The following is a 23,549-nucleotide window of genomic DNA, read 5'->3' as shown; positions in this document are numbered from 1 at the left end:
TGGAAAATCATTCATAATTCTTGGATCCATAAGGTTACTAACTCACTTTGTTTATTATTTTACAAGAAATCTCTTTATTCATCAAGTTCATGTTCATACAGGAAGATGATCATCTTATGTTGTCACATAATCATCCTCTCACTTGCTAGATCATGTGTTTAATCACAATCTAGCAAGCTCTATGTGATGATCAACATCATAATCTCAAGTAAACAACAATCAGACATCATAATATACTAAACAACATCATTTCATCCATATTTCATCATATGTTAAGCTTTTGTTCAAGATTCAAGATTATGTCTTTAGTGTTCTTGTGATTTATAACATAATATATCTTTTAACCAACTAAAATTAGAAGAATCAAAGGGTTGTGAGAGTCTTACTACTAGCTCTAAGCTAGGGAAGAACACTTGATGAAGAAGATGATGAAAATGGTGGATAAAAGCAAGTAAGAAAGCTCCTTGGTGATCCACAAGCTTCAAGCTTCCTCAATCACCTTCTAACACTTGAAATAAGCTTGGATTGGATGAATGAAGTTGGATGATGATGGTGGTGGTTGTGGGGGTGTTCGGCCGAGATGAGAGGGAGGAGAGGAAGAGAGATGAAGTGAGTTAGTGTGTGAAAATGCGATGATCTTTAGATATCTCATGCCATACTTATAATCTTTTCTTCCAATATTTTGCCCACAAGATCAAGCAAGATCAAATATAAAATAGAAATCAAATCTTTGAGGTATGGTGTAGTGGTAAGGCCGATGACAAGCAAGGGGGGGGTCTAAGTGTAACTTTGAACCAACTAGTTAGTTTACAATCCAAAACCAAGTATATAGTTAGTTGAGTTAGTTACTAGATATTTTAGTGGGTGTTAAGGTGTCCGGGGATCATGACTATCTCAGAAATAATTAAACAATGTTTCTAGTAAAATTTTGGTGTTTCGTGTAGTGTCCCGTTGTTCGGTTAGATACCGGTTCGTTAAGGTGTCAAGCTATTTCGTTTAATGATCTTTATGTTACTTTTTGTGACACTTTTAATTCCCGACACTTAGGAAAGCATACATGACCATTTTGCCATATTTTTGCACATTACTAGCTTATTTTAATGCTGAATTTTGCTGAAATATGCAAAATTCTGCACTTTAAGTGGGTTTTAGGCACTTTCCAGCACTTAGGCTATCACCTAGTGACGCAGTTTTATGGTCCTTACTTCCCTACACTCCATACTAGTGTAGTACCTCGTCTCTGGCCCTTACGGGGTCTCAAAACACTATCTGTCTATGTACTGACATTGTCAGCATGTTTCTAAGTTATCCGCTAACTGTGCTAACCGTGCTTTGTGCATCGTTTATGTCAATAAAGTTTGTATGTGATAATGACGTGATATTATGTAATATGTGATGCACATGTAAGTATGACGCACTAATCAGAAAGCAGTTAAGTAATCTAGCACAGTCATTAAGCACTTAATTAATATTAATTAATTGAATGGATACCTGGATTTATGAAGGTTGTCACATTTCAACAGCCTTCCGCCTGGAAAAATCAGTTCATGGGTTGATTTCAGAACACAATTTGTAAACCACTTCAACCAGCAAAGACGTTATCCGCGTGATACGTCTGAAGTAATAGATATCTGGCGCAGAGAAAACGAAGGTTTAGAAGACTTCATCACTCGCTTCAATAAGGAATGTTTGGAAATCGGTGGTGTAAGTGAACAGCTCATGCGCGCTCACTTTAAGAACGCCATTCGATGTGATAGTCTTATCAGAACTATCACTAGGAAAGACGGTGTGCCCAAGGAATGGGACAAGCTCATGGAAGCCGCAAAAATAGTAGCGCAAACTGAAGAGTCACTAGCTGGAGCCAAGAACTCCTACTCTGAAGACCTTTTTCAAAGAAAAGCTCGCGCGACTATGGCAAGCGCAACAAGAACAGAAACCATGAATGGAAGACTGGGCAATCCAGCAGTTACGAGGAAAGATCGCGCTACATAGAAGACGTGCGAGACACGATTGACAGAATCGGATATCGAAAGGCAGTCAGGAACGAGAATCGATAAAGGCACCGGACTCCGCTCATTAAGACACCAAAAGAGGTGCTCATGACGGAGAATCATGATTTCAAGGCTCCAAAGCATGTGACAAACAAAAAGGGGCAAGACCCGAACCTGTACTACGATTTTCACAAGGATACAAGTCATCTGACAGATGATTGTATCAGTTTAAGACAAGAAATTGAGAAAGCGCTGAACAGTGGAAAGCTAAGCCATCTGGTCAAGAACGTGCGCAAGGAGAAGCGCCAGATTTAGAGGAACGATGATGGAAACCAGAAAAAGGTTAGACGCTTAGAGACGCACATGGTCAATGGACCAAGATACAGCGCGAGAGACAAGGGCAAGCGCCCATTCGAACCAGCATGGCAAGAGCAACAAGTCATCTTTCCAGTAGTGTGCGGGGGACCACGCGCTACGCGCCCCGTTGTCATTACCAGCATCATAGGACACTATGAAACAGAATACATCTTCATCGATCCCAGGAGTACAGCTGATATCATCTATGAACAATGCTTCAATCAGTTTGATGATGAGGATAAGGCGCGCCTCGAACATGTCGATTATCCTTTATCAGGATTCTGCAATGAGATGGTTTTCCCACTGGGCTAGATCAGTTTCCCCGTCACGCTATCTGACGGGAAACATTCAAGAACTACAAACGTTAACTTCATGGTGATGCCAATCAAATCAAGGCATGATGTTTTGATTGGTCGAGAAACCCAAGGAGAAATAAACATGGTAACCTTCACACCCCACTCAGCCATTGGCTTCCCAATAGAGACGGGGGTGGCAATTATCTATGCAAAGAAGGAAGTGATAGCAGCTGAGGATGTGCGCCCAGTCAAAGCACCTAAGATTTCAACAACTTAGCCAGAAAAATGGGTCTTGAACCGCAAGTACCCAGAACAAATGGTGACGATAGGCTACGCAATCTCACCAAACATCAGGACGCACCTCAAGCAGTTACTGTTCAGGAACATGGACATTTTCGCCTGGACTCCGGCCGCCATGACCGGTGTCCCGTGCGACGTCACTGAGCATTGTCTGAACACTTATCCCTCCATCGAGCCAAAAGTGCAAAGAAGGCGCAGCCTAGGGGCGGATAAGACTAAAGCTATGAATGAGCAAGTTTGTGAGCTACTAAAGACAGGAATTCTGAGGGAGGTGCGCTATCAAAGTTGGGTTGCAAACCCTGTTATGGTCGAGAAGTCTAATGGAGGATGGCGCATGTGCGTTGATTATACGGATCTCAATAAGGCATGTCCTAAAGATTGTTATTCATTGCCTGAGATCGACAAGAAGATAGACTCTCTCGCGCCATACAGGTGGAAATGTTTCTTGGATTGCTACAAGGGGTATCATCAAGTTCAGATGGCGCTGGAAGATGAAGATAAGACAGCATTCTGCACTGACAACGGAATTTTCTGTTATACAAAAATGCCCTTTGGGCTCAAGAATGCTGGCGCAACCTACCAGCGATTGATGGATTCGATCTTTGCTAAGGATATTGGAAAGCATATCGAGGTTTACATTGATAATATTGTGATCAAAAGTCCGAGGAGGACCAAATGTTAAAGGATATAGAGAAGACATTCAACTCTCTCAGAAGCGTGAACATGAAGTTGAACCCATCAAAATATTCTTTTGGTATGGAGGAAGGCAAGTTCTTGGGTTTCATGGTTACAAATGGCGGTTTCAAAGTCAATCCGGAAAAGGTTCAAGCTATAGAGCGGATGCCGTCACCGCGCACGATCAAAGAGATGCAAAGATTGGTCGGCCGCCTAGCCGCGCTTAATCGATTTCTATCAAACGACGCTGCAAAATCCTACCCTTTTATCAGTACTCTGCGCAACTGCGTGAAAAAGCAAGATTTCAGATGGACGCTATGTCACACCCCCAAAATCCACCATGCGAAGTACTACCGCTTAGAGGCGTGACGTGACCGGGATCGAGCCACCAATCATAATGAACAACGTATTTAAGTAATTAAAGCCAACCACAATACGATTGGTGACCAAAAGCTAGATAACCAAGTTTTAATTTAGACAGCGGAAGCATAAACGTAAAGTTCAAAACATAAGCTCGTAGTTCATAAGTTTAATGTCCAAAGCATAAGTTTAATAAGTTCATAAGGATTTAAACATTAAGCACGAAACATAACAGCCCGTATCCCACAACGACTCCTTCCTCGTGCAAGCTCCAAGCATTTAACGACCTGTAAGGCATGTAACAACAAGTCAACAACAAAGTTGAGTGAGTTCACGTTTGGTTGTTTAGTTTTAAGTTGTTTCCGAAAACGTGGTTTGTCTTTCGTTGGCGTAATTGCCGTGGGGGTTACCCCGTAGTTGAAAGTAAGATTAACCACTTTATTCTTTATTACCCAAACCATTTCCATGATTAGTGGGGGCTTCCCCATGTGAACCACTAGACTGTACCATATCGACCACTAACGCAAATAAGTTGTGCCCTACATAAGTGTCAATCATCACTGACGGTTTGCCATAGTCCATTAGAACACGCCCGTCCGACTGGCACGGTGTGAGGTTTGTTAAACCTAATAGCGCTATTAACTAATGACCCGCTCGCCATTGGCCTCGGCGATTAAGTCGATATAAAAATGAGGGACTTATGATAGAGTTTTGTCTAGTAAGTTTTAAGGTTGTTGTCCTACCCAAGGAGGACGAACGAACATAGTTCTACCCAAGGAGAATACGCAGGAGTAATATTGGCATCCTACCCAAGGAGGATGGCCGTACATATCCTACCCAAGGAGGATATGTAGATTCAGTTTTAAATTCTTTAACCCATTCCCAAACCACCAGGAATCCCATGCCTTAGAAAGTGTGTGAACTCACCTCGGTTTGCTCGGTTAGATTCTCAAAGATAGCTAACAGTCAAGGTCGGTCAATCACATCCTAGTATGATTACCACTTAATTTATTAGTGACTTCAAATAAGCACAAAATTCCTACACGCATCTAACACATAACATGCATCACTTTAACGGTTTATGCCCGTATAAGCCTCCCATCTATTCCCGTTCAAAAGCAAGCATACGATATTGCATATAACACTTTTATTGACATATATCATGCTAGATTATTTACAGATAGCATACTCGACATTTAGACGCGCAAATTACAACTTATGTCGTTTCAGCTTAAATATTCAAAACTGGGCTGTTTTCGGGGATTTAAATAAAATAGTTAACTTGTTCCAAAAATTCTCAAATTTTTAAAGAGGGTCATAAACGATCTAAATATTATTGTGTAAAAATCTCGGGATCCAATTCATTACCAATATTTTATAAAAAAATTTATTTACCGGACTGCACTTAGATTTATCTTTTTCTGACTGCAGTCTACGGAATAATTCATTAAAAATTCATTGTAAGTCGGATTGACGAAATTCTAGTGGGACAATTACTACGACATCAGTGTCCATCTACTGTACAGATTTCATGGGCTGATTCAACACAGAACTCAAGTTATGACTAAAAACATATCGCCCATTTTCTGCAGTAAAAATGCAGCTCTAGCTGCTGTTACAAATCGGGTCTTTAAAAATAGTAAACGAAGTCCAAAAATTACGTTTCCGGTGCCATTAGAACCGTATTTCGTAATACATAAGTCTAGGCTTAAGAAAATGCATTTTTCGCTTTATTAAGGTTCGGTTACACCCAACTTAAGTTGGCTGTAATCACTAAACAGCTTTCTGTTTTTCAGCTTTAACATTCTAAAGCGAGTTATATTGGTTCCGTTAACATGCATAATGATCAACAACATTTCTAGTAATCAATATTAACAAGTAATCAGCAAGAAATCAGTAACATCTCAAGATAACATCATACTAACATAAATACATCATGTTTCATCTTCTTGTTTTAACCCTTTTTAGTGTTCTTGTAGATTTAACATATTACATCTTTTAATCATGAAACAAGATGAACAAAGGTGACATAAGGAACTTACTACTGGCTTAAAGCTAGGGATGATTCTTAGTGAAGAAGATGGAGAAGGTGATGGTGAAAAGCAAGTGAAAGAAGCTCCTTAGAAAGTCCTTCAACTTGCAACCTCCATGGATCATGACGAGCCAAAAATAATTAAATAATGTGTTTGACAAATATTTGGTGTCCCGGGTAATGTCCGGTTGTTCGGTCGGATCTCCGTTAAGTTGTTTAATTGTTCTGTAAGGCGTCTTATACATATATTTTTGTAACACAATTAATTCCTAACACATAGGAAAATATACAGTACCATTTAGTCAAGTTTTCTGCATACTACTAGTATGCTAACACGCACATGTAAGTATGACACCGTAACAGGAAACAGTTAAGTAATTCAACACAGTCACTAAGCACGTTAATTATCATTAAATAATCGTACGGATACATGCAAATACGAGGGTTGTCACATTCTCCCCCTGTTAAGAAAATTTCGTCCCAAAATTTAGCACGTGGTTACTGAGGAAGCTAGTTAAGTTGCGTTGGTTTCCTTGTTTTCCTGGGGTGTCACATCATCCCCTTGTTGATTTGGAATTTCGTCCCGAAATTCTGCAGTAGCTTCAGTCTCAGTAGTGTTTGCACTTTTCTTAAATAGCTGGGGATACTTGAGTTTCATTTGGTCTTCTCGTTCCCAGGTATACTCTGGGCCACGACGGGAATTCCAACGAACTTGGACGAGAGGTATTCTGGTGTGCTTGAGAATCTTAGCGTCTTGATCCGTAATCTCTACTGATTCCTCGACGAATCGCAGCTTGTCGTCGATTGTGAGCTCTTTGAGAGGAACTATGAGGGTCTCATCTGACAGACACTTCTTCAGATTCGGCACATGGAATACGTTGTGAACTCCACTGAGTTCTTCAGTTAGGTCCAGCCTGTAAGCGACTTTGCCAATTTTCTCAATGATCTCGAATGGTCCGACGTAAAGCGGATTGAGTTTGCCTCGTTTGCCAAAACGAACTACACCTTTCCAAGGTGAGACTTTGAGTAGCACTCGATCCCCAACCTGGAATTCGAGTGGTTTTCTTCGCTTATCGGCATAGCTTTTCTGATGGTCAAGAGCTGCCGCCATTCGTTGTCGTATCTGAGCAATCTTTTCTGTTGTATCTACTACTAGTTCTGGGCCAGTGATTTGATTGTCACCAACTTCTGCCCAACAAAGAGGTGATCAGCATTTACGTCCGTACAATGCCTCAAACGGAGCGGCCTGGATGCTTGTGTGGTAGCTGTTGTTATACGAAAACTCCACTAACGGGAGATGCTTTTCCCAGCCGTTGCCGAAGTCGATCACGCATGCCCTAAGCATGTCTTCGAGAGTCTGAATGGTGCGTTCAGATTGCCCATCCGTCTGTGGATGATAAGCGGTGCTCATGTCTAATCGTGAGCCAAAAGACTTATGCACAGCTTGCCATAGTTCAGAAGTAAAACGAGCGTCACGATCAGAAATGATGGAGGTTGGCACTCCATGCCTTGATACCACTTCTTTTAGGTAGATGTCTACTAGAGTAGAAAACTTATCCGTTTCTTTGATAGGCAGAAAATGTGCAGACTTGGTTAGTCGATCCACGATCACCCAAATGGTATCATTTCCGCGTTGAGATCTGGGCAGGCCAGTAACGAAATCCATGGCAATTTGCTCCCATTTCCATTTAGGTATCTCTGGTTGTTGGAGTGGGCCTGATGGTTTCTGGTATTCGACCTTGACCCTCGCACAAGTCAAACATTTGCTGACGTAGGTCGCTATGCTGGCTTTCATACCAGGCCACCAGTATGTAGTCTTTAGGTCGCGGTACATCTTCTCTGAACCAGGATGTACTGAATAACGAGACTTATGTGCTTCATCCATCATAAGCTCACGTAAGTCTCCATAAAGTGGAACCCAGATGCGTCCGTTAACATAGTAGGCGCCATTTTCTTTTGTTTCTAGTCGTTGCCTCGATCCTCGCAGGGACTCAGCCCTAATGTTCTCAGCCTTCAATGCTTCAGCCTGAGCATCGCGAATCTGAGTGGGTAGGTTAGATTGGATGGTAAGCTGTAACGCATGTACACGCTTAGGTATGGTATCCTTTCGGCTGAGGGCGTCGGCCACAACATTGGCTTTGCCCTGATGATACTTGATCGTGCATTCATAATCATTCAAGAGTTCTACCCATCGGCGTTGTCGCATATTCAATTCCTTTTTCTTGAAGATATGCTCGAGACTCCTGTGATCGGTGTAAATGGTGCACTTGGTACCGTACAGGTAATGTCTCCATATCTTAAGCGCGAAAACAACTGCTCCCAATTCCAGGTCGTGCGTAGTGTAGTTCCTTTCGTGAACCTTAAGTTGGCGTGATGCGTAGGCAATGGCCTTGTCACGTTGCATCAGCACACAACCAAGTCCTTGGATGGAAGCGTCGCAGTAAACCACAAAATCTTCTGTGCCTTCAGGCAATGAGAGGATAGGCGCGCTACAAAGTCTATCCTTTATGTGCTGAAATGCGGACTCCTGTGCATCACCCCAACGATAGGTGACACCCTTCTGAGTCAGTGAAGTGAGAGGTTGCGCAATCTTGGAGAAATCTTTGATGAATCTTCTGTAGTATCCTGCCAAACCCAAGAATTGGCGGATTTCTGTTGGTGTACGGGGTGCAGGCCAGTTCTTGATCGAGTCAACCTTGGATGGATCAACATGAATCCCATCCTTGTTTACCACATGGCCCAGAAAATGGACTTCGCGAAGCCAGAAGTCACATTTCGAAAACTTGGCATACAGCTGCTCTTTACGAAGTAGTTCCAGAATAAGCTTCAGGTGTTGCTCGTGTTCCTCCTGACTCTTAGAATAGATCAGAATGTCGTCGATGAACACTATGACAAATTTATCCAGGTAAGGTTTGCACACTCGGTTCATGAGATCCATGAAGACTGCAGGTGCATTCGTTTATCCGAACGGCATAACCCGAAACTCATAATGGCCGTATCGAGTTCTGAATGCTGTTTTGGAGACGTCCTCCTCTCGGACTCTCAGCTGATGGTAGCCTGACCTTAGGTCAATCTTAGAATAGAAACTCGACCCTTGCAACTGGTCGAACAAATCATCAATGCGTGGAAGGGGATAACGATTCTTCACAGTCACCTTGTTGAGTTCGCGGTAGTCGATACACATTCTGAAGGTACCGTCTTTCTTCTTCACGAATAACACGGGAGTTCCCCAAGGCGAAGAGCTAGGACGTATGAAACCCTTTTCCAAGAGTTCTTGTAGTTGCGTGGACAGTTCTTCGAGTTCTGATGGAGCTAGACGATAAGGTGCTCGAGCTATGGGTGCTGCTCCAGGAGCTAGCTCAATCTGAAATTCAACTTGGCGATGAGGCGGAAGTCCAGGTAATTCCTCAGGAAATACCTCAGGGAAGTCGCGCACAATAGGAATGTCTTCTATCTTCCTTTCTTTCGCGGATGCATCAGTAACGAGGGCTACGATAGCGGTGTGGCCCTTTCGTAAACACTTCCGGGCTTTAAGGAAAGAGGTGATGCCTACACCAGCACCACTCTTGTCGCCACGAATCACGAGGGGTTCTTTACCAGAACGAGGGATACAGACGATTTTCTCCTTGCAAATAATCTCCGCTTGGTGTCGAGATAACCAATCCATTCCAATGATAACGTCGAAACTACCCAGAGCGATAGGAATAAGATCGATGGAGAAGGTCTGACCAGCTAGGACGAGGTTACAGCCCTTAACTATGTGTGTGGCTTCAAGACTTTTACCGTTTGCTATTTCTACCGTGTGTTTGGTGTTCAAAAGCGTTGGAGTGCGCTTAAGCATTTGGCTAACTTTTAAGGACACGTAGCTAGTATCGGCACCCGAATCAAATAAAACAGTAACAAAGAAATCATCCAGAAGAAACTTACCCATCACCACATTGGGACCGTTCCTTGCTTCTCCTTGACCAATCACGAACACCCGACCTTGGGCGCCATTGCCATTATTGTTACCTCCATTGTTGCATCCGTTGTTGTTTCCATTGTGGTTCCCGTTTCTTTGGTTGTTGTTCTGGTTTTGGTTCAGCTGGGGGCAGTTCCTCTTAAAGTGGCCTTCATCGCCACACTGAAAGCATCCTTTATTTCCCTGTTGATGCTGCGGCTGGTGGTTCTGTGGGGCTTGTTGTTGTTGTTGGCGATTCTGATTCACAGGACGTGGGCTCCTGCAATCTTTGGCTTCGTGACCCAGCTTGTGACATCTCTGACAACGACCCTTGTTGCACTGGCCGCTGTGGTGTAGATTACATCGATTGCACTTAGGGTGACTTCCCTTGTACCCACCCTGACCTTGATTCCCAGAAGGCTGCTGACCGGGGCTCCTGTACTCGTCTGTCTTTCTCTGCTAGGATTGAGCCGAAGTAGAACCCTTGCCCAAATTTCCATCCCACTTGCGCTTATTGTCGTTGGGAGCATCAGAAGTAGTGGCGCTAATATGTTTGGGCAGTTTGTTCTGCTCAACTGCCTGATCAGTGAGACGATGAGCCAACTTGACGATTTGTTATATAGTACCAAGGTTAGCTGAGGTTACGTGGCTTTGAATTTCTGGCACCAAGCCCTTAAGGTACAGCTCAATGCGTTTGTAGGGAGGGTCCACCATAGTAGGGCACAAGATGGATAGCTCATTTGACCTCTTCGTGCATGCCTCAATTTTAGATCCCGTCATCTCCAGATTGAAAAATTCTACCTCCAGCTTGTGAATGTCGTCACGACTGCAGTACTCTTCTCTAATCAGTTCCTTGAAACCGTTCCATGGGGTGGCATTAGCAACCGCCAACCCAAGCAATAGAACCTGTGCTTTCCACCAGGTTAATGCAGCTCCTTCGAGTGTTCCAGTAGCATATTTCACTCTTCGATCTTCGGGGCATTCACACATCTCAAAAACAGACTCAAGCTTCTCGAACCAGTGCAGAAGGCCTACAGCTCCTTCTGTGCCGCTGAAAGTGCTAGGTCGGCAATCCATGAAGGTTTTGAACGTGCACACAGGAGGCTGAGCATGTTGACCTGTGGTGCGTGAATAAATGACAAGGTTAAGCACGAGGTTAGGTTCGCGAAGGTAAGATCTAAACATCCTAAGATAGGTCGAAGTAGCAGGTTATACCTCCTGCAGGAACAGATGCTAGTGCCTCAGCAACTCGTTCATTAATCAAAGCCGTCAACTGGGCTTGAGTGAGGTTGATATGTCCTCTGCGTCCGCTCATGATCTTCATAATGAAGCAACGTAAGTGAGAAAAGTGTCGCGAAAGTGCGTAAGTGTGGGACGACATGAGAGAGTAAGCACACAAGGTTTAAAGAGCAATTATCGCGTTAACTAATGCACAGTGAGAACTATCTAATCGACAATATAACATATATCATACCACTTATGGTGTCGAGTCTTGCACGTGGAGTGAAGCGTCATTGTGGATCGTTGAGCACTGTACAGGTTATAGTCTGGTTTTATCGAAAAGATTTTCCCTTTTTAAAACCAAGTTCACTATAACCAATGGCTCTGATACCAATCTGTCACACCCCCAAAATCCACCATGCGGAGTACTACCGCTTAGAGGCGTGACGTGACCAGGATCGAGCCACCAATCATACTGAACAACGTATTTAAGTAATTAAAGCCAACCACAATACGATTGGTGACCAAAAGCTAGTTAACCAAGTTTTAATTTAGACAACGGAAGCATAAACGTAAAGTTCAAAACATAAGTTCGTAGTTCATAAGTTTAATGTCCAAAGCATAAGTTTAATAAGTTCATAAGGATTTAAATATTAAGCACGGAACATAACAGCCCGTATTCCACGACGACTTCTTCTTCGTGCAAGCTCCAAGCATTTAACGACCTGTAAGGCATGTAACAACGAGTCAACAACAAAGTTGAGTGAGTTCACGTTTGGTTGTTTAGTTTTAAGTTGTTTCCGAAAACGTGGTTTGTCTTTCGTTGGCGTAATTGCCATGGGGGTTACCCCGTAGTTGAAAGTAAGATTAACCAGTTTATTCTTTATTACCCAAACCATTTCCATGATTAGTGGGGGCTTCCCCATGTGAACCACTAGACTGTACCATATCGACCACTAACGCAAATAAGTTGTGCCCTACATCAGTGTCTATCATCACTGACGGTTTGCCATAGTCCATTAGAACACGCCCGTCCGACTGGCACGGTGTGAGGTTTGTTAAACCTAATAGCGCTATTAACTAATGACCTGCTCACCATTGGCCTCAGCGATTAAGTCGATATAAAAATGAGGGACTTATGATAGAGTTTTGTCTAGTAAGTTTTAAGGTTGTTGTCCTACCCAAGGAGGACGAACGTACGTAGTTCTACCCAAGGAGAATACGGAGGAGTAATATTGGCATCCTACCCAAGGAGGATGGCCGTACATATCGTACCCAAGGAGGATATGTAGATTCAATTTTAAATTCTTTAACCCATTCCTAAACCACCGGGAATCCCATGCCTTAGAAAGTGTGTGAACTTACCTCGGTTTGCTTGGTTAGATTCTCAAAGATAGCTAACAGTCAAGGTCGGTCAATCACGTCCTAGTATGATTACCACTTAATTTATTAGTGACTTCAAATAAGCACAAAATTCCTACACGCATCTAACACATAACATGCATCACTTTAACGGTTTATGCCCGTATAAGCCTCCCATCTATTCCCGTTCATAAGCAAGCATACGATATTGCATATAACACTTTTATTGACATATATCATGTTAGATTATTTACAGATAGCATACTCGACATTTAGACGCGCAAATTACAACTTATGTCGTTTCAGCTTAAATATTCAAAACTGGGCTGTTTTCGTGGATTTAAATAAAATAGTTAACTTGTTCCAAAAATTCTCAAATTTTTAAAGAAGGTCATAAACGATCCAAATATTATTGTGTAAAAATATCGGGATCCAATTCATTACCAATATTTTATAAAAAAAATTATTTACCGGACTGCACTCAGATTTATCTTTTTCTGACTGCAGTCTACGGAATAATTTATTAAAAATTCGTTGTAAGTCGGATTGACGAAATTCCAGTGGTACAATTTCTACGACATCAGTGTCCATCTACTGTACAAATTTCATGGGCTGATTCGACACAAACCTCAAGTTATGACTAAAAACATATCGCCCATTTTCTGCAGTAAAAATGCAGCTCTAGCTGCTGTTACAAATCGGGTCTTTAGAAATAGTAAACGAAGTCCAAAAATTACGATTCCGGTGCCATTAGAACCGTATTTCGTAATACATAAGTCTAGGCTTCAGAAAATGTATTTTTCGCTTTGTTAAGGTTCGGTTAGAGCCAACTGAAGTTGGCTGTAATCACTAAACAGCTTTCTGTTTTTCAGCTTTAACATTCTAAAGCGAGTTATATTGGTTCCGTTAACATGCATAATGATCAACATTTCTAGTAATCAATATTAACAAGTAATCAGCAAGAAATCAGTAACATCTCAAGATAACACCATACTAACATAAATACATCATGTTTCATCTTCTTGTTTAAACCCTTTTTAGTGTTTTTGTAGATTTAACATATTACATCTTTTAATCATGAAACAAGATGAACAAAGGTGACATAAGGAACTTACTACTGGCTTAAAGCTAGGGATGATTCTTAGGGAAGAAGATGGAGAAGGTGATGGTGAAAAGCAAGTGAAAGAAGCTCCTTAGAAAGTCCTTCAACTTGCAACCTCCATGGATCAACTTTGAAGCTTTGAGTGGCACTTGATGTTGGAGGAGATGAAGATGTTGAGGGGTGGTGGTGGGTTCGGTTATGGAGTGACCGAAAATGAGAGAGAGAGGAGAGTGATGAGAGAGGTGAAAGATTATCAATGATCTTGTAAGAGGTATTGGCCATACATATAAGAGATTCCCTAATAATTTTGTTCATACTTGCAAGCAACAATCAAAGAAGATCTAAACAAAATATATGGGGGAAATCATGGTGATCTTTGTGGGGTCCACCTAGGACCGAAAATCAAGTTGGGGGGGGGGGGGGCTTGATGTAAAACTGTTGCAACTAGAGTGTAAATGGTAGTTAAATTGTAAGTATGGAGTTGTATGTGTAGTGAAATGATTTTTAATGGGTGTTATGGCAAACGGGGATCATGACTAGCCAAAAATAATTAAATAATGTGTTTGACAAATATTTGGTGTCCCGGGTAATGTCCGGTTGTTCGGTCGGATACTGTTCCGTTAAGTTGTTTAATTGTTCTGTAAGGCGTCTTATACATATATTTTTGTAACACAATTAATTCCTAACACATCGGAAAATATTCAGTACCATTTAGTCAAGTTTTCTACATACTACTAGTATGCTAACACGCACATGTAAGTATGACACCGTAACAGGAAACAGTTAAGTAATTCAACACAGTCACTAAGCCCTTTAATTATCATTAAATAATCGTACGGATACATGCAAATACGAGGGTTGTCACACGCTAGATGCAGAAGCTGCCTTCCAACAAATGAAAGAATGTTTGATCAAGCTCCCTACTCTAACCGCGTCGTTTGAAAAAGAAGCGCTCATTCTGCACTTGTCTTCTTCGGACAAGGCAGTTGGGTCGGTATTGTTGGTTGAGAGAGACGGAGTTCAGACTCCAGTTTACTACGTCAGTAGGGTGCTTACAGATCCAGAAACAAGATATTCAACAATGGAAAAGTTAGTGCTAGCACTGCTACACGCCTCCAGGAGGCTGCGCGGATATTTTTCAAGGCATGTAATCACGGTACTCACTAACTTCCATATCGGAACAATTCTGCAAAAGCCAGAGACATCAGGTCGCTTGGCAAAGTGGGCAATCGAGCTGGGGAGTCACAACATTCTGTATAGCCCGCGCCCAGCCATTAAAGGACATGTACTAGCGGACTTCATCACAGAAGTCCCGGAGGATAAGATCAAAGATTGTGAAGTTGTGGATACTCCGATTAAAGACACATCAGAGGGATTATGGTTGTTATACATTGGCAGGGCCTCAAATGAAGACGGCGCAGGAGCTGGATTACGCCTTGTTAGCCCAGAGAAGCATGAGTTCACCTATTCCATCAAGTTGGATTTCAAAAATACTAACAACGAGGCAGATTATGAAGCGTTTTTGGCAGGCTTGCGCCTAGCCATAAAAATGGGAGCTCAAAACCTACAAGCGCATGTTGACTCACTCCTGATCGCCAGTCAAATTAATGGATTGTATGATGCAAAAGGTGAAGTTATGGCTTTGTATTTAGACCAAGCGAAGGAGTTGCTTCAACAATTCAAGTCATACAAAGTAGTTCACATCAATCGGTTAGAGAACAAACCAGCAGACGCTTTGAGCAAGCTCGCTTCAACAACCTTTCAACATCTCACCAAGGATGTAAGAATTGAGGTCTTAAAAAACCCATCGGTTTTGTTGCGTCAAGTGAATGCGATCGAGATAGGGCAACCATCTTGGATGACCCCTATCATCCAGTACTTGCAAGAAGGAATACTCCCTGAAAACAAAGCAGAAGCAAGGAAGATATAGAACAAAGAATTGTTCTATGAGATGAATGGTGGGATTTTGTATCGAAGATCCTTCTTGGGGCCACTTCTGCGCTGTGTGGACCCCCAAGATGCAAATTACCTAATCAGGAAAATCCATGAAGGCATCTGCAGAATTTATGCGGGCCCGCGCATGGTTGTCGCGAAGATAATGAATGCTGGTTACTATTGGCCAGGGATGCAAGTTGACGCTGTAAAGGAGTTGCGCAAATGCGATTCCTGTCAAAGGCACACCCCAAAAACCCTGCGTCCAAAAAATGACCTCATCCCTGTGTCCACTGCCTGGCCCTTCCAGCAGTGGGGGATTGATATGGTGGGACCTTTCCCTGAAGCTCCTGGAGCTGTGAAGTTCATAATTGTTGCCGTTGATTATTTTACCAAGTGGGTGGAGGACAAAGCACTCGCTTCAACTACTGCAATGATGGTGCGCAAGTTCATATGGGAACACATCATTTGCAGATTTGGTCTCCCGCTCAAGATCCTAACTAACAACAGCACCAATTTTGCTTCTGAAGATCTTCAAGAATGGATGAAAGAGATGAACATAGAGCACACTTTCTCTTTTGTTGCACAACCTCAGGGCAACGGCCAAGTTGAAAGTGTTAACAAAAGCATCGTCGAAGGGATAAAGGCCCGCCTAGGCACTAAGAGAAGAGGCTGGGTAGATGAGCTCCCGAGCATCCTGTAGGCTCATCGAACCATGCCGAAAACGAGCACTGGCGAAACCCCCTTTAGCCTAGTCTATGGCTCAGAGGCGGTTATCCCAGCTGAAATTGGCCTCCCTTCGCCGCGCTTGACAGCAGTCAACAGAATCGATAACGAGGCAGAGCGAAGTCTAGACTTGGACCTACTCGAAGAGATGCGTGAAATAGCGCGAATTAAAGAGGCCAAGTACAAGACACAGCTGGAGAGGTACTACAATGCAAAAGTGCACATTTGTACCTTCACTCCAGGAGAGTACGTCTTCAGAGACAATGAAGCCTCTAATACCGAACACCCTGGCAAGTTAGCACCCAAGTGGGAAGGCCCATACTTAATACATGAGGTGCTAGGAAAAGGGGCATACAAGCTGCGCACACTGGACTGATACATCATCCCGTGCACGTGGAATGCGCAATAACTGCGCAAATGTTACATGTGACTACTCTCGGCCATGCGCCTTTATCCACTTATGTTGGCCACGCGCCTTTTTAATTTCCTATGTCGGCTATACGCCCTCTATTTTATTTGAATGATGTAAGTTGGCCTAAGCGCCTGTTTCCTAGCTAATGAAAGCATTGGTTATGCCTTATCTTTTTCTATCACGGCTTCTACGTTACAAATGCACGTTAAACTTTTGATCAGCATGAAAACACTTTAGTAAATTACGAGCTCTTGAGTTATGCCTCCAAGGTCCTCCGCGATCATAGTGCGAGACCGGGCAGTAACACTCATATGCGAGCCACACTTACATTTATTCGCGCTAACTTAACCAAAGTTTCTAACAACAATGCAATAATTGTAACTAGAGAAATAGAAAACAAGCATAAAATGTTATATTTCAAAAGCGCGACCGCGCCACAATCATATAAATAGTAACAATACCGCATAAGTTCGATTCAACAAAAGGCGCGACCGCGCAATTACATAAACGTTGAAAATAAATTATAAGGCACAAAGCCTATCAACACTATCACCTATTCATAACCATCACCGCTATCGCCATCACCACCGGCTGTCTCTTCCTTGTCAGATAGCTCCACAGACTCTGGAGGGTCTAAGATAGTCTTTAGCCGCTGACACCAGTCGTCATGCTTCAACGCTTCTGCGACCAAGTCCATCACAGGTAGTGATAGATGGTCATAAACCCCTTCAGTGCGGGCTAATGCAGCATCAGCCTGATCGGTCACTAAGCAATGACTGACATTGAACTCCTGTCCTAATGCCTCTTCAACATGTTGCGCACACTCCAGATAACCTCCACGATAACCAACCGCGCGCGAGACATCTATGAGAGCGGCAACAGCCGCATCCAGTTCAGAAGCATTCAGGATAGAGTTGGCCATCTACAAAAAAGGCAATGGGTAAAAACCAAGGCAATAAAAATAAAGCCTAAGTTAAGGTGGGGAGAACCCTACCAGGACTACCCCTCTACCGCGCATCCATTCAGCCTCCGAGACAAACGTGTCAACGATGCATTGGGCTTTGGAGTAATTGTTCTGCGCTACGTTGAGGGTAGACGTATTGATATCTCGCGCCTCTTCGGCCTTTTGTTTGGCCTCCTCAGCAGTAGCAGCTTTTACTCTCTCAGCCTCCAAATCAATCTCGAGCGACTCGCTCTTGTCAGTTGCTCACGCAACCGACGTTTAACTCGACAATTTCCACATCCTTGACATGCAGGTCATTGTCCTTACTGGACACATGCGCTTTCAACTCAGCCTGCAAAGGATGAGATAACGACTTAAGTAATATTTTGACAATTAAAAAACAACAAAGAAGAAAGGGGTGAAGTTGGTAAAACCTCAACGCGCTCTTTATCAGCTTCAAGATCCTCAGCCTTCTTCGTTAATGTGGAATTCTGGGCCTCAAGGTCGGTAATCTTGGTGCGAGCCGCATACATGCGCTGATTATCTTTTTCACATATCTTTTTCCACTCCGCGCGCTCCTTGGACAAGAGATCCTCAGCAGCTTGCAATTTGCTCCTTAAGCCCTCGCGGCCCCACTCCTCAGACTTTCTATCAGCCTCAAACTTGGTTTTTTCCTCACTAAAGGCAGCTTTCATCTTGTCAAAGTCCTTGACTTTCCTCAACAAACGTTCGCGATATTTTCCCAATCACCCCGCTCCTTCACCATTGTGCGCCACTCTCGCACAATTTGGTGATTAGCAGCGCGAGTATTGGCCTCGCCAACAACGTAGGCATGGTATAATCCATCATGGGTTCGCGCCCTTTGCCGGTTAACCTCACCGGGAGGGAAAGAATTCAAGAACCATTCGCGGCATGGACTAAACTCCAAGAAAGTGTCTTTTTGCTTCAAGCCCCATGGTGAATGATGGGGAGCATCACCGCGAGCCTCCTCAGTATAGGTCTTATAGTAGATATCCCCTAAGGTATCTTTAGGACCTATCGGAGGATTCGGCATCGAGCTTTGGCTCCCCGCACCAGCTTGCCCAGCCGCGAAAGCGCTAGAACAGACGTTAACATCAGCACCCGCGCCACCTGCATCAGTGGTCACTTCCTTGTGCGCAGCAGCAGCTGATCCCCCAACAGCAAAAGTAACTTGAGCAGTTTGGGTGGGGGCATCAACCTGCACGGGCTTGGTTGGCTTAACAACCTCGGGTCCCTTCCCCCGAGCAGTTTCCTTCTTCTTCTCATGACGAGGCTGGTCAAGCCCCGTGATACGCACGACCTCCGGACCCTGCGCCTTCTCATGTGCAACGGTAATAGCGGCCCCGGTCTGCTCGGATTTATCGCCCTCAGGCTTTTCTGCAACTTTCTCTTTCTCTTGTTCTTTCACCTTCTCAACAGTTTTCTCAGCAACTTTCTTTTTCTCCTTCTCAACCTCTAACTCAGCAGACTTTAGAGGCTTGATCACAAACTTGGTTTTCTTCTGCACCGGCTCTTTCGAGTCCCTAAACTCAACACCCTCCTTTTCAGGGGTCTTCTTCTTGGCCTCTGCAGAAGCAAAGTGTTAAAAAGGAATTTCATCAAAGAAAGCATGAAGGAAGTCACAACACTAACTTGGAAAGAATTTATAGAGAGAGCGCAGACTGCTCTGTTTGCCTATTATGGGGACACCCCCAGCCTTCTGCGCCACATGCGCACTCATAGCAACTTTCTCCCTGCTCCTCTTCCGGCTTACCAATTTAACATCATGCTCTTCTTCTTCCTCTTCCTCTTCTTCTTCGTCCAGCGCGATGGACGAAAGAGTAGCAGCAGCATCTAGGTTTCTGGAACCCGCGCTTCCCGAGCTCTTCGACCCAGCATCTCCGGTCTTCTTCTCACCTATACGTGACAAACCCTCAAGTGAGTCACTTGCAACTACGTAATCGTCTAGGTTACTCTGACGGAATCGGTGAGTATCTTTGTCAGAGGAACCAGCAGCTGCGCGGCTACTCCCGCCCTTCTTGCTAGGAGGATCAGCATCAATAGTGATCACCTTCTTCTTCTTCTTCTTCTTCTTCTTCTTCTTCGGTTTCTTCTTCTCCTCCGGATCAATGCCGAGGTCGCGCAACACAGCTGCAAAGATGTTAGACCAGGAACTTAACTCCCCATTTGAGGACCCTACAGACTCCTCGCTGGAAAGATAAAGAATCCCTTTCCCAGCAGAAGTCACAGCTCGCAAATGCCTGGGGTTGGGTAGATGCGCACCTTCGGTTGCAGTAGGAGGATTGGCAAAGGCTCCAGCAGGAGGGTACAGAAAGCGACCTTTTATCCGTTCATACCAGAATGGCTCTCCAGACTCCAGCGGGCGCACGCCTATAGATCCACCAAAGGTGGGGAAAGCAGCCTACCAGAGATGCGCTTCTGCAACGAAATCAAGTACTTAAGCGCAAATTAAGGAAAAGGAAAGAGGAATAATCAAAAGAAGTAACCAACCTCTATCTTGAAACTACAACACGGGCACCTCAGTGCTATCTTCTGGCCATTGGTCACCCATTTGTGCTGCGACCAGAACGTTTTCACCAAAAATACGGTTTGGTGTAGCAGTTAGTTTCACATACCAGTCAGCCTTCTTGGGGATTGGCAGCTCCTCCTTCTTGGTAGATCATTGCAATCGGAATAACTTCTTCCCTAATGAAGAAGAATTCCTTTTTCCAGTCATGGAAACTCTTAGGATGATTCAAAAGAAACTTCTTGGTAGACCCCCGGTTGCCAAAGGAGTAGAATCCCATGTTCCTAATCAATTGATAGAATGCCCTAAACCTCTCCACTGTGGGCTCTATATCATGGGATCGACATAAAAACTCAAAGTGTCGCACCCTCACCATACCGGGTGGACTCATCTGGGAGATATGAAACCCATAATAATGAAGAATATGAGCCATGAACTCCGTCGCCGGCAACCGAAGTTGCCCTGTAAGAAGAAATCTTCAAAAAGGGTAATATACCCCGGCGGTGCATCGGCGGCTGTTTGGTTTTGACCGGGATATCGTGCATCCCACTCCGGTTGAAACCGGAATCCTCTCGTAATTTGTTCAAAGAACCCCAGGTCCCATTTGAGGACACGGAGGGGACCTTCATCACTTGGGTTTTCTTCTTCAGCCATGGATATTCAAGTAGAAGCTTTGAATATTTTCTGGAAAATTTGAAGATCTTCGAACTTCTGAAGAAACTTGAAGATCTGCTACTGTTTTCTTTGAAGGTTTGAAGACTCAAAGAAGATTCGAAGACGAATAGAGAGAAAAGATGGCAACGGAAGAAAGGATTGTGATCTACTCTCTCCTATCATCGACTATATATACTCATCGCATTTAATGCGATGAGTAAGCGTGCCGGATTCACCGCGCGCGTATCCAATCAGCAGCTGCCACATACGTCGTAATTCCCGGAGTGACATTTACCACGCGCGCGTGGGCCTCACTCGACTGACGGAAAGCCGAACCGTCAGTGACAACTTGATGACGGCCGTGCCAGCAGTCAACTCAAACGTCGCCATCAACGACATTTCTCCCCAATCTGTCAGAATTCAAAAATCGTGGGTTTTCCCGCTCAAATCTACTACAAACTTCATGCAGAAGTTACCCAGGCCGCGCAGCGTTCACAAGTATCCAATGCACATGCGCGCTTACATTCAAAAACAGAGAATTTCCAACAGACAAATCTGGTAGTCGCGCCGTAGTATAACTGACAAACAGTTACACGCGCGCGACTCACCAAGATCTAGTAGGCATCTTTCTAACCCAGCACTTCCTTTTTTTCTAAGAAAAAATAAAATTATATTCGATTGGTCTATTAAAAATGTAAAAATAAAAGTAGATTAAAGAATACAAGAAATCATTAGCATATTGATTCAATAAAAAAAAAAGAGAAGTATAATATGTTGGATGAAAAATATCATTTTGGTAAATAATTTTAAAAGAACACTAAATATTTCTCACATCAACACTAGTTTCAGAAAACAACTTTTAACAAATATTTTGTGTAAAAACAAGTAATGATGGAGCTAAAATCAAGAAGCTTAAGACAAATAAGAAGATTTAGGATGATTAGAAAAAAAGTTCGGTTTTCATATATAATTCTATCTGCGTAAGCACAGTGTGTTCAATATTGGCCGGTGCAAACCAGAATCATGCTGATAAAATATATATTATTTTTCTAACGTATAATCTTGAGGAGTTACTTATTTTGTTGTCATACGACATTAAAAGGAAACCTTATATGATCAGCTATATACTCTCGACAATAAGAATGATGTGGTGTTTAATCTGAAATACAAATCTCTAAGTTGACTTTGTGAATAATATTTACGGCTCAGCTGAGACAAATACGTATGTATTGTTGTCTGGTATTGAAAGATTTCATCATTATACTCAGTAAATGACACAAATAGCAAAACTAAAGTAGGGTCTAAAGGGTAAGATGTAGACAACTTTACATCTACCCTATAGGAATAGAGAGGTTGCTTCCAGTGAGACTCCCGGCTCGATAGTAGTTTTGCATCAAGCCTTAGACATAAGGCACATAACATTCATCAATTGGGACAAAGACTAATTAGTGCATGTACCCACTTGTCTTTCGACTGTCAACGCCATCACATGACGCATGATTAACCGTCCCCACTTTTAACGTTATTTTTACGAAATTAGTAAAGTAACCTTAAAATTAGTGCATTTTCACTTTTGCCCTCCGAGAACCCACACATATATACATTATATGCGTGTGTCGCAAAAGTGTCATTAATTTTGTGACAGGGAAACTTAACGGTCTTCAGTTTAAAGATAAGATTGTTGAATGTAAACATAGTTGTATATCAGCAAGATACATTCCAATCACAATGTATAAGATTGAGGAGTTAACATTCCATTATCATATTTACATACTATAAATTTACAACAATGTTTATGCATTGAATGTTGTACATCATGTTTAATGGGTTTTCAAAAAATATTGATTTTACACTTTAATCCAAACTATTTACTTTAATTTTTCACTTTTAACCCAAAAGTTTTCATCGTTTCGAATTTAATCTCACAATTTTTTTTATTTTTAACTTTGGTCCTCTATACTTATCATATTTCGCAAATTTTTTGTTTTACGTTTCGTTCTAAATTTTGCAAGTTAATACGGTGTAACGTGCGTGTGTGGTTCAATGTTATTATGTTTTGTTTAACACTTCGTTCTAAATTTGCGAGTTAACTCGAAGCAACGTACGTGTATGGCTCAACGTTTTTACGTCGCTTTTTCCTGATTAACATAACAGGTTCGTCGCAACGAGCGTGTACTAAGTCGACTTAGTTATATTTTTTATGTTTTACGTTAAAATCTAATTTCTTCACATTAATATGTGCTGCTTGTTGGAGGTGGTGTGACATTGGTACTATTTATAACAGTTTTACACCTCCACCGCAACACGGTGGGGATTAATACTAGTTGGTTTTAAAAAAAAATCTCAGTAGAACTTATATAATAGATTTGCTAATATATACGTGTTGAATCATCCCAACATTTCAAAAAGTTGCAAATCCTCACAATATTACTTGGCGAGGCCATAAAGGAAGCATAAAAAACATATATGAGGAATTAGTACCCGAAAACCAATTGATATGACAACATTACTTCAGATTTTAGTTATAAGTTATGTTTTCTAAGGTTCTCTAAATAATGAGAAGTGGGCATGCTAACCTATTGAACAAATACGAAGTGTTTATTACTTTTCATTTGTTTAAACACATTTTTTTTGTCCATGCTAGTTTGTCAAGAAAATGAACGTGTTTATGTTCATTTATGTTAGTTCGACAATATTCTAAACGAACATGAATAAACAA

The sequence above is a fragment of the Helianthus annuus genome, chromosome 11 (genome assembly GCF_002127325.2).
Source record: "Helianthus annuus cultivar XRQ/B chromosome 11, HanXRQr2.0-SUNRISE, whole genome shotgun sequence".
Classification (NCBI taxonomy): domain Eukaryota; kingdom Viridiplantae; phylum Streptophyta; class Magnoliopsida; order Asterales; family Asteraceae; genus Helianthus; species Helianthus annuus.
Note: the sequence above shows the minus strand (reverse complement) of the source record.